Genomic DNA, 13,580 nt, shown 5'->3' with positions numbered 1-13,580 from the left:
ACCCCGGACGAATATTTTGAACTGGATGACTACTCTCGGGTAAACATCCTGAAAAGGGAAATCGGATGGAGAAAAAACCGACTCGTATTGTAGTAGTTGGTGTATTCGCCTTCCATGCTTGAGGTCATGGGTTCGATTTCTGTGAGGATCAACGATAAATATTTATTTGTTATTAATAAATTAGTTTGACTTGCACTGTTAAAGTTATTCTAAAATTATGAATAACCACGAGAAAAAAAAACTCGAAATAAAAAAAAAAATAAAACATATTGAAAAAAAGTTTTTTCAGAATTTCAGAAGAGCCTTGTATGGAATATAGTAGATTTTATATTATTTTGGTATCTGAATGACTTATCCATCTTTCAAAATTAAAACATGACATATTTAAATTCGTTTTTTAATTTAAAAAAACATAGATTGGTTCTTCTGTAAAGTTAGAACATGCCTCTTAGTAAATTTTATATTTCCATCATCAATATGTATACAATTGAGGCTCTATTAAGGAAAACTATTATAGGTTTCGCATACGAAATCATAATGTAGAATAAAAAGATGAATAAATGTTGATTGGAAAATAATTGAGGTGAACATGCATTCATTAACTGATCGTTTCAGAAGTTTATTGAATATTTTTGTTGTCGATCATCGACGTTTTTGTTTTTTTTTTCTAGATTCTTGCTTTTTAAGAAGTTATGTAAAATTTCGTCATTTTTTGCATGAACATTAAACTTATTTTTTGGTTACAATAAAATGATTGAAAACAATATAACTATCCTTATTATTCTTCCACGATTTGATATGTTCAATAATTCTAGTTTTAAATCATTCCAGTCGGTCGAGCGCAGGATGCGACAATTTTGACATGTTGGGAGGTTATATCAAACTAAAAAAAAAAACATTTATCCTTTTTTAAAGCTATCAAATTATTTTGTCCACCATACAAATGATATCGGGTTCGATTCCTGACATAGTTGACTCAAAATATATATTTAAAAAGGTGTTTTCACACTAAAATATCATTAAGCCTACGTAAAAATAGAACTATTTTTAATGACTTACCTTTACACTCTATACAGATAATATAAGCAGCAAAATAAAATATTGAAGAACTCTTAAATCAAACTGAATAATTCATTATAATTGAACTCTTTCAACTAGAAGCCTTAAAAATTATTCTTAAATTAGCCGTTGATGTAATTGTAGACAAAGAACTAAAACTTGAAAAAAATTGTAGTAAACATAGACACAATACGAGAATATTAGAACAGTAGATAAAAATATTGTTTGTTTTCGTTAATAAACCATGATTATTATTATTATTATTAACACTTTGAGCACCGGCCGAATACACATAGAATTTGCCCTGTGCCTGGCCCATTTTTGTGAAATTTCATGCTTTGTGAAGGGTTTCTTAAAAGTGTCATAATTATAAAAAATACTAGGTTAAATCAATTGAAACTTCTAAGATTTAATTAAAAACATTAAATAAGTCATTTTTGTATGATAGTTTTGCCAACATTGGCCTTTATGGAGAGCCACATTGCTCATTGGAATGTTCACACATATACAGGGCCGCACTCCTTTTTTTGTGCTTTGTATCCCGGAGCCGTGTAAACACGTGATTATAATAACCACGTGTTGTGTCCCGGTCCCGTGTAAACACGCGGTTTATCAGCAGCGAAAAAGTACTAATAAAACTCACTAGATGTCAATAAAATGCACTTTTTTAGACAGCTGGTAAACCACGTGAAAACACGGGACCGGGACACAACGCATGGTTATATAATCACGCGTTTACACGGCTTCGGGATACAATGTGTTAATAATATCATATACAACATTCTAAAACGAGACAAGGACAGTCGAGACTAACAAACCAGGAACTGATATTAAACAATTAACAACCATGCAAAACTAAAAAAAAGACTTGGAAAAATTGTACAAGATTTTAAAAATATTAAATAAATTTTAAAAATTAAAAAATATTTCGTTAAATGAATGTAATCCGTCAGGGTTTGTAAATAAATTCCAAAAAAAGTTCCCGTACTGGCTCCAGAATCGTAAGACTTATCATTATACCATCAATGTAACTAAACTAAAATGATCAAGATACGCTGTGATTGGTGAACTAATTCAGTGCCCTATGCATCATTAAGTGCGGAACGGGAAAAATAATAAAAAAAAGTATTTTTAGAAGGAGTGCCTGCTGTGATATTATTTTAGTATATATTTTAATGCATTCATTGTCCGGCGCGCTGTGGTACATTCACAGCACGCTTTTGTTTATTGAATCTATTCAAATTTGAAGTTATTTCATGTTTTTAGTGCTAGAAAGTGCTTCATAAAAATAATAGATTCAGTCATGTATAAAGTTAAATACCTCTGGGGTTTCAGTTCACCCAGCTGAGGGATTTTAAATACCAATATGGTAGCTTCAGCTATTCAAAAAACTTTAAATTATGAAATATCCACCCTTATTACAGAATTTGTAAGTAGTTTTGTCATGTGTAACGTGATATGAGATTTTTTTCTGCAGATTATTGCACTGGGAAAAAATCATTAAATCTCTCTGTAAGCTGCAATATTGGAAAATCATGAATAATAATTGTTTGGTAATTAATTCTTTTAAAAAAAAATAATATGTAAACAGTAATTTTCAGTGTGGTGTATTTATGTAATATGAACGTCATATATTATATTTACGAGTGCTTTTAAAAAAAAAAATCAAATTACCGCACTTCTTTTGAACGTATCAATAACATCGATGCTCCAATTGCTTCGTATCTGGATTTTTTTTTATCACAAGAAGGTAATTTGATCAGCCTTACGCTTCAGATAGCAGTTCAGGCACAATGAAATACTGCAGTGTAGAACCGCCTTTTTAAACCAATATCTCATGTCCTTCCTGCCAGAAATCGAACCCTAGGCATGGAAGGCGAACTGACTAATCTTTTTGACTACTGACTTTTCCCAACTCGATTTCCTCATCAGCCGAAAATAGTCGAAAATACCCCTCGCATATAAAACTGTAGTCTTTGTCTACCTGGACTGAGTAAAAAACACAATTTATATAATAGTTACCAAGTAAAAAGGTTATGACGAAGATCAACAAGCAATAGTCAGAGTATGACAACGATCTACATTCTAACGCCACTGACAAACCGTAAATTCTGAAAGTAAATATTTGTATTTAGCCTCCTTACCAACTTTTCTTTATTTCCCGGTTTAAAGACAAACCGGTGCCTGTCTCTTCATCAGTATACTAATTACGCTGACATGTAACGTTTATTAAAATGTTTGAACAAAAAGTTGATTCATCAAATAAAATTAAATAAAAAAGAAAAGTATATGATATTTAAAAACTTTAAATAGATATTTTCCATCATCTTCATTATCCTTTCTGCATCCGATAATGCATAGGGCACTAAATGGGTCAACTAAACGCATAGTATTTTAACCATATATTAGATGAAGGTAAGGTGAAAATCGTACGCCTCAGGAGCCAGTCAAGAAACAATAGAATATTGCAGTCTAATCAATCGTAAAATCAGTATTTCACGTTTACCCTGCAAAAATTCAACTAATGACCTCAAGAATGGTAGACAAAGACGTCAACCACTGTACTACGAGGCAGAATTATCTCCTTTTGATTTCCTTTTTCGTTGAAAACACTCGTTCGGGGTTATGGTTCTATTTTGAGAACAGAACTGTACTCTTCATTCGCCTGGACGCATAGAGCATTTTAATAATAATTTATTGAAGAAACTGCTCTTCATGATAAAGATACGTTGTGTTCGACTTTACTTCTTTTTTTGAATTTTTGACACCAGGTGGTATTATGACGTCAGACTTCTCCCCTATAAATTCTATTAAGTTTAAAGTACAGCACAAGCGACATTCAAATTCCAGATACGTAGCTTCAAAAGCAACAATTGGGTAGGTACATAGGTATGTTCTATTGTAACAATAATTTGAGTTTAAAATGGGACTTTTTTAAAGCTCAACAATGACTGAATGAGAATAGGGTATTTTACAATATCAATCCTCTTAACTCCCCTTTTATTTCGAGCACAAATACTCATCTGGATTCCACAAAAATTACCATAGGCTTACAAATAGTAGCCGTTGTTATCGGTAGTATATTATCGTGCATCTCCCAGTTCGTGTATGTATTTACTACATAAAATATATAGATCTATACGATTACCATTACCATTGTCGTTTAATTTGGGTATTAATATAAATTTGATCATTTAGTTCTGAAAATTACTTCGTTTAATTTAAATAAATAGTTTTGCAAACAGTATTCTAGTTTTTTTTCTAAACTTCAAACTATGAAAAAATTATACGAGTATTACATTGAAACGTTGTAGAAATGAATTACCCGTAATAGCAACATGTGAAGATTAATATTTCATTTTTCATTTTTAAAATAAAATCGTAAAAAAATTAAGGTGTTTTGGGCTCAAAAATAGCTTCTTACGTATACGTGCTGGATAAAAAAATCACCAATTGGCCTCTTGCTTTAAAGATAACGTGACATATAATTTTTTGGGTTTTCATTGTTAGGTTGAGCTATTCGCAGACTCCTTCAAGTTTAATTCAAAAGCTGTATAACTTTATGTCAGCAATCGTCTTCTTTTTATTTATTTATTTTAAAACTAAAAAAAAAAAAATTGGTTACCTTATTGCTAATAGCAATATCTTGCAGCCAACCAAAAAACAGACTGGTCAAAAGAAGAGTTGGTCAAAACTTCGTAGTAAAAAACCAAAATATACACCTTCAAAAAACGTAATAAATTTAAAATAGCAACTGTTTTATTTGAGAAAAAAGGTTTTCAATTAACTTAAAAAAGTATTTATTTAAGACTTTAAATACATATAAAATTTGTATACATATAAGGGCGGCAAATTGCCTTAAGGCAATTTCTTCCTACTTACTCAAACCGTTCAGTTTGAGAAAATTACAATTACATGGATATATTGAATCTTACGATTATATACAAAATTAAAAACAAAAATCAAAAGATCAAAGTCGGGTTGTGGTCCAGTGGCTAGTGTCTCGGACTCACAGATCAAAGGTCCGTGGTTCGAATCTCACTCTACCCCAACTTGATTCCCATTTTCTAATAGTCAGTTATTTACAACTCGTTGAAAACTCAATATTAAATATTTTCGAAAATCATAAGAACGCAAATATTTATTTAAAAAAAGAAGGAAAAATGAACACTAAAAACTTAAAGTGCATTATTTTATACATAAAGGATGAGAAATGTGGAATCACACGATGAGTATGGAAGGAAAGAGAAAGAGGAACCTAGGAAAAAAAGGGATAAAAATATGTATTAGAAAAAAAACATTAAAATACAGGGAGGAGTGAAACGTCATTGCTGTTATCTGGTAATGCAATTGAGGTACACTAAAAACTACTACAAACATTTCTCCACAATATTGAAATTGATTAAAAAAATACAATGAATTATTTGTAATCCATTTCATGTATTTTTATCGGTATTCGTAGTATGTGATATTACCCCATTATGTATGCTATGTACAAAACATTTTTAATTTTATTTGATGAATAAAATATAAAATAATGAAGCCATCACAGAATTATCTATAAACCCAACTTCCTGCAAAATATTCTTCTTTCAATTTAGAACTCTTTGTATGTAACTAAGACAGTCGGTTATTTATAATAACTCTGTTAAAAGATGTCCACGATAAGAAACCTCTACTGGTTAAAATGCACCCCAAAAGAACCAGGGCCATAACTACTTGTAAAAGAGTGGCTTCTCGGAATCAAAAAAAATCAGCTCGATGAGGTCTACCCTAGCATAAACTCTTCCAGTTCCTGATGCTATTAGCATCCACATCCCACTGGACAACATTCAGCCATCAGAGTTTGGGTTTTCCAACGCTACATCTACCTTGCGACTTGGTGTAAAGTAACTTGTTAGGCATTCTCTCTTCACCCATTGTTTCTACGTGCCTTTCCCATTGTAGCCTTCATTTTATTAAATTGTTTATGTAAATTTATTAAAGCTAAAAATGACATTAAAATATTGCAATCTTGGACCGGCACTTAAAGATTAAGACTGATAACCTTGCATTCCTGTATCAGAAGATCGTGATGCGCTACATTTACTTAATTACTACAATGCCCTATGCACAATCAGGTGTAGATAGGGGTTCTACGATGACGATTTAATGATGCCATATATAATATAAGAGACGGAAAATGAGTCAATTTGAAAAATTACAAAAGTTGATAAAATATTATTAAAGAAACAGAAAGCCCATAAACATTTGCAATGAATAAAGGAAATTTTGTTGAAAATATTAAAGAAATGTTTGAGATGCAAATTCGTCGGCGTCATGGTGTAATGGGCAGTGCGTTAGCCTATCATACAAGAGGTCTCGGGCTTATCCTGACATGGTCAACATGAAAAATTCATTTAAAGGGGTGTTTTCACACTAAAATATTTCATAGCTCCTGGACTGGTACCTGAAGCGTAAGATTGATCATCTCACCATTTTGTAACAAAAATAATCATGATACGCTGCGATTGGTGTGCCAGTGCAGTGCCCTATGCACCATTAGGTGCGGAAATGGAATGATGATGATAATTATGAGATGAAAATGAAATGTTTATACATTTAAAAATTAATTCTATAATGGTTGAGTACAACCTAAAACAAACATTATTTCAAAAAGCTATCTTTATGAAAACTGTGAGTACCTGCACATATTTTTCAATTGCATATTAACATGTAACATCGAAGAGAAGTATTTATCTTAAGTTATTCAAGAACGTGTACAATGTATATACAACACAGTATATAGGAAATAGGAATAGTGATTGAAGGACCGTCATCATCAATATCTCATGAATATTCCAAAGGTGATGATCCTCTCTCTGATGGAGCGATTGGAATATTAAACACTCGCTGGAATTTAAAAACGTGCCTGTTCCGTATTTGAATTTTTATGCAAACAATCGAAAAGTGGGTTTTCAAACAGTCCTAGGTTAAAATTTATGAATTTCAAAAAATGCTATTGTAATCACAATTAAAAGCATCTAGAAAAATTGTAAAAGATGCTACGGTTGTATTATTCATAATTTATTTTTAAATATACACTTAGTTTGTGTTATTCGGTTAAACTGTGTACTTGTATTGTATACTGTGTATTTTTGGTAAGTTCATCATTGTATTTTATATAACACATCCCTAGACCTTCGAACATAGAATTAAGAATAGTCCAGAAACCGCATACGCACATCAAACAGAAGGCGACTAAACCACCGCGCGCATTCGTGATGTCGCCGCGTAATGTTGCATGATGGAAATAAAAAAAAATATAACACAAATGTAAGGTAAAAAAAAGCAATGTGTTAATTTCTTTAAAATTTTATTGTGCACGCGGAAATATTGATTCACACAACAGAGTAGATAAGTAAAGGTCATTTAATAAGAGTAATTAAATTAATGAACTTTGAAACTTAAAACTTAAAACAAATTTCATTTTACAAAAAACGGATATTTTTAAATCATGTAAAATAATATTTGATGTTTTAAAGATAATGTCGGTCAAATGTTCACCACAGAGTTGTTCAATCCGAGGTCCAATTTTCAATAGTTCTCTCATTAGATGAGCAAAGTAGGGTTAAAAAAAATATTTGTAATAAAAATATAGTGTTGCCAGCAACACTAACGAAATGTTCATTTTGTTACTTCGACAATCTGACAGATAAAAAAATAATTCAATATTAAAGTAATTTATTTGATACTTTCACATTCATTTGCTTAATACACGTGAAATGTGATCCTATCCTGTTTCTTTAAGATACTATCAGTATTTCTACGCTTTAAAAGGACATAACACGGCATAGTTGAATTCAAATCAGGAGTTGCGTTCTGAGCGACGTCTACAAAGAAACTATTGGGTCAAAACGTAAACCTACTCATTTATGAGTAGTTGAGTCGCCTTTTATTTGATGTGCGTATGCGGTTTCTGTTCTTAATTCTACTATTCTTAGTTCTATGGCGCTGACATATAAAAATAAAAATAAAAAATTGGCTTAGTTTAGTAGTCGATTAACCAAAAACAGTAGTGAATTACAACACAATACCGAGGCTTGAGAAAAATCACATTTAATTTGTGTGTTTTCACCGGGAATCGAACCCAGAATTATCTGTGCGTGGTTCAAGTAGCTTTAGGCATTAATTACACGACGGAAGTTGTCAAATTTAAAAAAAAAGTTTTCTTATTGTAAACATTTTTTTGAGTTTGTCCAAATTTTGGTAGACAAAGACTGGATTCAATTCATTACGGAGCTGTTAATATTAACATATTACAACAGAGACGAAGAACTTTTCTTCGAAAAAGTATCGGGTTGTGGTCCCGTGGCTAGTGCTTTGGACTCGTGGATCAGAGGTACTAGGTTCGAACCCCACTCAACCTTAACTTGATTTCCATTTTCTAACAGTGAGTTCTTTACAACTCGTTGAAAATGGCCGCCAAAATTGAAATATTTAAGTAGATTATAAGAACCCTAATATTTATTTTTTAAAAAATAAACTGAAGGAATATAGAATATAGGCGGAATAGTGAATGTTTCACAGTTCGTAAAATGGCCACTTAAACCAGCTAATGACAGGTCATAAGCTGTATAGATGCCTAGACTTCTATATAACCTTATCTGAAACTTTCTTCGTCTCTGTTGTAATATATTAATCATCATATTGTAATCAAAGCCCAGGGGCAGCATAAACAATGTTTTCTAGACATGCAATAAATCTGATATGTGTGTTGTTCCCAAAAGAGTAAATAAAAAAATAATGTATCATGTGAACTATACATTAAATACACACTCTCTTGCACACACTAAATAACCCAAAAACGATTTAATATGGCTAATTTTTGTTGAGTATAAATGCCAAACACTTGAGCGGCACTGCGCCGCGCGTAGCGGCGACACGAATTATTATTTTCACTGTTTTGGATATAAAAAAACCGCACATATTTAAAATACATAATTTATTTATTGTGTAAAGAAAGTTTGTGATGCCTAATTTCAAATAAAGATTTTCATAGTATAAACAAAATGGTCAAACATAGTAATGCTGTTATTTAAAATTCGATATTCACTTACCAAACTTCTCCTCATTGTGCAACTTCAAAAGATTTATCATAATGAAAAAATATGTTTTTTTTTTAAAAAGCAATTTTTACATTATCGAAATTCACAACAACAAAAATTCCATTAAAAATAATTTTAAAGGCGAATAAAATCCATAAACATATGAATCACTAGCATAAAAAAGTTTGTTTACTTAAGTTTTCACACGCGGTCTTACGCGACACAACATAAAGTAAAATGTCGATAAACACAGGGTCCGAATCGCTTCCACTTTCCCAGGAAGTTGGGGTACGACTAAAGACTAAAGAGTGAAAACGATAACATAACCCCTAGTTCCGAATCCGCCAGCCCTCTGTCGTCACGGGGGCGAGACGCGAGCGCAGTGTGGGGTGCCGCTGCCGCGAGGAGCGAGGAAGGGTCACAACAATAAGGATATGATTCAACTGTCAGAACGTTCAAGGAAATTTCATCCCCCGTGACAGCGAAGCGGAGATGTCAGACTGAGAAGAGTTAAATATGCCAAGTCAGACTGCGTTGCGAGGATTTGAAAAGATATCAAAAGATTGTGATATTTTGTTTGAATAGATTGAGGCTTGTAAAATATTTTTCCTCTTTTCAAAAAGTTGGCATAAATAACGTAACATGCATAAAAATATGTAAGACAAATATGAAAACGGTATTTTCTCAAATATTCTCTCGATGTATGAGCGGATGTAGGGAGTAGTTCGATGTGTGAAATAGAACTAGAACCTGCAATGTGATTCTGAACGCTCTCGCGGGGGTAAGCGTTAGTAGCACATAATTACGTGCTAGAAACGCGTTATTTACTCCTGCGATGGCTTTCAGAATCTGCGGACGAGTATTTTCAACTAGATTTCTTTTCTCAGGTAAAAGTCATAGGGTACTGTAAATTTCGTAGTGCAGTGGTTGGCGCATTCGTCTACAACTTCTGGCAAACTCGACAACAATTTTTGGTTTAACGAGTAGTTTTAGACTGCAATATTTTATCGTATTTATATAAATACATAACATATTTAAAATCCAATATACATACGAAATGATAGGACAATCCTTAAACCATTCTCATACACACGCTTGTCAAATAATAATGTAAAAAATAATTTAAATTGAGCGGGAACATTTTGTACCTATTAGAAAACGAAATAATACAGACTAAAATGGATACAGTCATTGGAACAATAGGCATTTCTCTGTCCTCGGAAACTGCACATGGCCCGGGCCATCTTCCAGGAATTTAGCAAACAACCTGTGTTTGGCACACGTTCGATACTGCGAGAGTGACTACCCAAAATCTACAAAAGCTACCCTTCGGATATTTTTTGAAATTTTTTATCCACGGTGTTAAAACGTTGTTTTATCTGTTAAGTTTTTTTTATTGTTTACTTTTTGGCATGAACACTTTACACATTTACTATAATGCTCAATGTTTATTTTTGTAAATTTATTGAAAATTTTAAGTTGCTAGAATTTCACTCGTCCATGTACTTTGTAGCTGCAAGACGATAAGTAATCAAGCTTTAACAGGTAAATGTTATCAAATGGAATAATTAAAAAAAAAAAAAAACTAATTAGAATATAGCAAAAACATGTGTTTGCACTTGTGCGATACTGCGACAGTGACTAGTGACTACCAAACATCTATGAAAGCTACGCTTCGGATATTTTTATCTGTTATGCTATCCATAGTGTTGAAGTGCTTTATCTGTTTAGTTTTTTATTGTTTACTTTTTAGCACAAACACCTTACAAATTTACTATTATGCTCAATGTTTGTTGTTGTAAATTTATTGATAATTTTAAGTTGTCAGAATTTCACTCGTCCATGCACTTTGTAGCTGCAAGACGATTAGTAATCTAGCTTTAATTGGTAAATGTTATCTACTATCTTCATTTAGTAAATGGGATGTAGAGTTTTAATCGTCCATGCGCTCAGTAGCTGCAAGACATGTTATAATCTAACTTTTATTTTTATAAATTTGTTTTTCATTTCATTTTTTAAAATATCACTAAAACTCTAAACTTCATTGTCAAATAAAATAATAAATAAAATATAAATAGGGGCTAGATTTCTTATTGTCCATGCGTTCTGTAGCTGCTAGACGTGCTGTAATCTAGCTTCTATATATCATAATTGTAATATATCACAATTGGAGATAAGGAACTAGAATCCCAACCATCTATGCGCTCTGTAGCTGCTAGACGAGCTAATAACTATTATACACGGCGCGCAGTGCCTTTTACCATAAAAAAATACATAGTATGTAGAAATAAACACTTCAAATAATATACAGTAGGTAATGGAAAAAAAAGGTTAAAAAAGTGTATATGTAAGTAGCGGTTTCATGAAATAAACACGCTTAAATTGGTTGGTTGGAAGAAATTGCCATTTGGCAATAAGCCCGCCAATGTACAAATAACATTATGTACAAAAAGTTAAATAAATAAAATATTGTGGAAAAAGGTATGCAATTATAGGCATAGAAAAATTAAAGAGTTAAAAAACGGTTTTGAAAATAGGACAAGTTCATATATTTTTAATCACAAGTACAATGAACAAAAAAAAAAAACTTAATATAATTTTTAGAAATAAAATTAGTATTTTTAAACGTAAAAAAAAACAATCCAAAACATATATAGTATGTGTTAAGGAGTGGACAAGGTGTGAAGAATACCTCGTTCTAGGAGGAAGAAAATTTAGTAAGTGGACTGTATTGGTAGGGAAGGAAGGTTGCGCAACTCCACTAACCTGCTGATGGATGAAGCGTGACGAGTGCTGAAACCCTGGTAAAACTGGGGGTCGGAGGTTGCTGGCACAGCTTGTCTGGATGAATTCGGCGGTCTAAAATGACGCAGGCACAGCTCGCTTGTGGAAATATTGGTAAAGCACTTCCCTCGTTAATGTTAGATTTTTTACTGATAGTATAATGTTTATTCCGGCACTCACACCTAGAATTATTGTTACATGGAGTGCGCTAGGAAATGGGAAGGACGGGTAATAGGTATGGATTAGGTTGAGAATTGAACCGAACAATACGTATACTGAAAAATATACAAAAAGTACAAAAAAGTAAATAGAACGCAACAATGACCTAACAACTGTAAGTTACCTTTCACAATCTTAAAAAAATTTCAATACAGTTTATTTATATGAACTATATTTTATGTCAAAAATATCAGCAATGTCAGAATAGTCATTGCCGAGTACATGAAATCATAATAGCAAAATAGGAGTAGACTGTTCGCAAATTGTTGCAAATGAGTGCTAATAGCATGAACAGTCTCGTGTAAAGTCAACAATCTTAAATAAATTTAACAATGTTTTGAGTATGTCCAAATGCTTGCAGACTGGCTGGATTCAAAATTGGAAAATTGTTTTCAGGCGTTGCCTAGTAGGTGAATTGGTTTAGTCGAATGAATCTCACCCGCATGATAAAGGTTTCAACTCTTTTACTTCAAAAAAGTCAACAGATGGAAGAGTTGGAGAAATGTGGATTTTTAAACATAGGCATAATGATGAATGTTACACAGTGTGTAAAGTGGCTACTTAAACCAGCCAATGACAGGTCATAAGCCCTGTAAATGCCTAGACTCCCATATTCCCTTCTCAAAAATGTTTTTCCTCTCTGTTGTAATAAATATAAATATGAACAACTCCCTAGGGAGAAAATCCAGCCAGTCTGCAAGCATTTAGACATACTCAAAACAATGTTGAATTAACTACCTGGTAAAAGAAGAAGTATGCAAAATTAGAAAATTGTTTTCACGCGTTGCCTAGTAGGTGAATTGGTTCAGCTGGATGAATCTCACCCGCGTGATACAGGTTTTAGCTCTTTTACTTCACAAAGGTCAACAGTTGGAAGAGTTGAGGAAATGTGGATGTTCAAACATAGGCAAAATGATGAATGCAACACAGTGTGTAAAATGGCCACTTAAACCAGCTAATGACAGGTCAAATGCTTAGACTCCCATATTCCCTTCTCAAAAAGGTTTTCCCTCTCTGTTGTAACAAATTTAGATATATTTAGTTAATCTATAATTTTTCTTCTCTTAGTTGGATTTAACAAATTTAAAGTATTTTATAGGAAGTCAAAGTTAATACCTTCCAATCTGATTCCGACTTTAAAGTAGACGTATCTAAAAAAAATATGTATAAGATACGTTTAATTACATTTTATTTTAAAATTGAATTCCAACTAGCTCCTCACTAAAGCTGTGTACATCAATTTAAAAGTATTTTTATTTTTTAAGTCCTTTTTTAGTCGGAAAATAAATCCTAACATTTGAAAGGATTTATTGGCTTTGCAGTTTATGTGACTAATAAAAAATTACTTCTGAATCTCTCTCTTTAGCAAAAGAAACTAATTTGTTGTTCCCAAAAAGATAATTATAAAAAGTTGCATGACCTGACATTTGT

At 32.2% G+C, this 13,580-nt stretch overlaps 1 protein-coding gene across 1 annotated transcript in view; it reads right to left on the bottom strand.

Annotated features, from left to right (window-relative positions):
* LOC148283042 (uncharacterized) overlaps positions 1 to 9,252 on the bottom strand; it is a gene marked incomplete at its 3' end in the record, with an annotated part of 60,338 nt that extends 51,086 nt beyond the window's left edge. Inside the window, exon 1 of the mRNA XM_088224146.1 lies at positions 9,159 to 9,252. The remainder of the gene's footprint in view (positions 1 to 9,158) is intronic.
* Between the last annotated feature and the right edge of the window lie 4,328 nt (positions 9,253 to 13,580).

Source organism: Micrasema longulum, unplaced genomic scaffold (assembly GCF_059751315.1).
Source record: "Micrasema longulum isolate JH-2025_06_02 unplaced genomic scaffold, ASM5975131v1 h1tg000268l, whole genome shotgun sequence".
Classification (NCBI taxonomy): Eukaryota; Metazoa; Arthropoda; class Insecta; order Trichoptera; family Brachycentridae; genus Micrasema; species Micrasema longulum.
Note: the sequence above shows the minus strand (reverse complement) of the source record. Positions and strands in the feature narration are given on the sequence as shown.